Consider the following 3,013-nt stretch of genomic DNA (forward strand, 5'->3'; position numbering starts at 1 on the left):
TATGGCCTTCATAGAAGCAACAGGAGATTGTTGCATCCATCTAGAACCCTCAGAACTACAGTGCTATGATGTCACTCACTTCCACAGGCCTTGCAGAGTGTAAACAACAACAACCCAGCTTTGTTGTGTATGTAACCATAGGGATTTGTGATGTCACCTAGAACCTTCACAGCAGCGACAGCTTTATGAGGAGCATCAGCACTGCTCTGCCTGAGCAGAACCATCACCGCCATAGGTTGTCAAATAACCCGGATTTAACCCACACAGGTAAGTCCAATGGGGTGCAGGCATGTCCTCTATGCTTACAGCTTCCCGTGGGTGTTGGTTTGATACCGTTTGGGGACAGCCAAGGAGGCATCTGCAGGCAACAAAGGTAGGTGTGTGCTTGTGTGTGTGTTTCCTATGCAGATCCTAAGCCCAGTGTCACATGCAAGTAGGAGGAGTAAGAAGGGTTCCTGGCAAATCCGGGTTATGGATTGCATTTAAAAAGGCCCCGTGGGAGTGCAATGGGCCCCTGTCTTGCTGCTTAGCAATAATGGTATGGGTTTAGGTTCTGCTGTGTGTACTGGTGGTTGACTGCCCCCCAGCCCAGAGTGTGCATGGAAAATTGTCTGGCAGCCTCCCTGACAGCAAGCAGTGATAGTGCCCATGAAGGGGACCTTGTTGGGCCCGCCCCTTTCACGGTTATCGCTTCTCGGCCTTTTGGCTAAGATCAAGTGTAGTATCTGTTCTTATCAGTTTAATATCTGATACGTCCCCTATCTGGGGACCATATATTAAATGGATTTTTGAGAACGGGGGCCGATTTCGAAGCTTGCTTCCGTCGCCCTATGCATTGACCCGATATGGCAGTATCTTCGGGTACAGTGCACCACCCCCTTACAGGGTTAAAAAGAAAGATTCCTACTTTCATTGCTACCTGCTTGCTGGCTAGCCAGCTAGCCAGCCCTGTGGGCCTTGCTGCTGCTGCAGCCAAAAAACAAAAGGTGGTGCTGCTGCTGCTTCTGCTGCTTCTGCTTCTGCTTGTGTCTGGCCCCTGTTGGAGCGTCCAGGCACAGGACTTCTGCTGCTGCTGACTAAATGGCCTCCTTAATTGGATCATTTGAGTAGCCAGCACACCTGTGCAGGTAGGGCATGACATGATAGGCAGCTGCCTTGATAGCGGGTGGGTGCTGAATGTTCCTAATTGACAAAATAAGATTAATGCTTATGAAGAAATATAAAATCTCATCCCTTCCCCAATATCGCGCCACACCCCTACCCCTTAATTCCCTGGTTGAACGTGATGGACATATGTCTTTTTTCGACCGTACTAACTATGTAACTATGTAACATAACATGGGGGGGGGGGGTCTCCTGGCTGTTCACACAGGTGTGTCATTGCTGTACATTGACCATGCATTGCTTCTGTGGTATTGCAAAGGCAAAGACAAATGCTTCCAGCCATCCATTGCACTAATGGATTGGTCATCAGCTGGCTGTCTATGTCCCGCATCAATATAGACCAAAGTACAGAGGGTTAGGCTATGCTATTGTGCACCTACCTGATGCATCAGAAGGTGCGAGGCCCTTGCTAAATTCTGTGCACAGACTTTGAGATCTATACTTTAGACTGTATCTAAACCTGCTCCAACATGGACTGACATTCTGGCCTACTTTCAGCCGATGCGACTTGTCTGTCGCTGAACAGTCGCTTTTTATGTATTCAGCACCTATGTATAATGTTGTAAAAATGCTCTAGAAGCTAAAGTCGCAGAAATGTCACACATATTTGGCCTGCAACTTTCTGTGCGACAAATTCAGACAGGAAAAATCAGTATAAATCCTTAGAAAATTATCCCCCAGTGTCTCCATCTGCTGGCGGTATTGAATAAGCATTGCTGCACTGATGGGGTATGCATTAGACGAAAAAAAAGAAGAAAAAGAAGAATAATACGCCCAGAAAAGAGGCGAAAAGGAGAAAAACGTAAAAAAACGTGAAAAAAAAGTAAGAGGAAGAGAAGGGAAAAAAAGGTGGAAATGGGTTTAAAAGTGATTTCGGCGGAGAAATATATATATATATATATATATATATATATATATATATATATATATATACGCGCACACACACACATATATATAAACGTATTCTCCGTTGAGATATTGCAGCCGCTGCTGTGTCCAGGCCCAGGAGCCTTAGCACTGTGCTGTGATGTCACTCAATACCACTGACATCACTAGGTGTAAACAACATCTCTCCTTTGCTGTGTATGTGACTATGGAGCTGTTTGGTGATGTCGTCTATTATGGCCTTCATAGAAGCAACAGGAGATTGTTGCATCCATCTAGAACCCTCAGAACTACAGTGCTATGATGTCACTCACTTCCACAGGCCTTGCAGAGTGTAAACAACAACAACCCAGCTTTGTTGTGTATGTAACCATAGGGATTTGTGATGTCACCTAGAACCTTCACAGCAGCGACAGCTTTATGAGGAGCATCAGCACTGCTCTGCCTGAGCAGAACCATCACCGCCATAGGTTGTCAAATAACCCGGATTTAACCCACACAGGTAAGTCCAATGGGGTGCAGGCATGTCCTCTATGCTTACAGCTTCCCGTGGGTGTTGGTTTGATACCGTTTGGGGACAGCCAAGGAGGCATCTGCAGGCAACAAAGGTAGGTGTGTGCTTGTGTGTGTGTTTCCTATGCAGATCCTAAGCCCAGTGTCACATGCAAGTAGGAGGAGTAAGAAGGGTTCCTGGCAAATCCGGGTTATGGATTGCATTTAAAAAGGCCCCGTGGGAGTGCAATGGGCCCCTGTCTTGCTGCTTAGCAATAATGGTATGGGTTTAGGTTCTGCTGTGTGTACTGGTGGTTGACTGCCCCCCAGCCCAGAGTGTGCATGGAAAATTGTCTGGCAGCCTCCCTGACAGCAAGCAGTGATAGTGCCCATGAAGGGGACCTTGTTGGGCCCGCCCCTTTCACGGTTATCGCTTCTCGGCCTTTTGGCTAAGATCAAGTGTAGTATCTGT

General features: G+C 47.0%; 1 non-coding gene and 1 pseudogene across 1 annotated transcript; both read left to right on the forward strand.

Annotated features, from left to right (window-relative positions):
- Window positions 1-686: 686 nt before the first annotated feature.
- LOC130316170 (U2 spliceosomal RNA) lies at window positions 687-877 on the forward strand. The gene has a single exon (XR_008863540.1). It is a non-coding gene; the product is annotated as a U2 spliceosomal RNA (small nuclear RNA).
- Window positions 878-2,970: 2,093 nt separating this feature from the next.
- Window positions 2,971-3,013, forward strand: LOC130316173 (U2 spliceosomal RNA; annotated as a pseudogene; the record flags this gene model as incomplete).

This window comes from Hyla sarda, unplaced genomic scaffold (genome assembly GCF_029499605.1).
Source record: "Hyla sarda isolate aHylSar1 unplaced genomic scaffold, aHylSar1.hap1 scaffold_1912, whole genome shotgun sequence".
In the NCBI taxonomy this organism is placed as follows: domain Eukaryota; kingdom Metazoa; phylum Chordata; class Amphibia; order Anura; family Hylidae; genus Hyla; species Hyla sarda.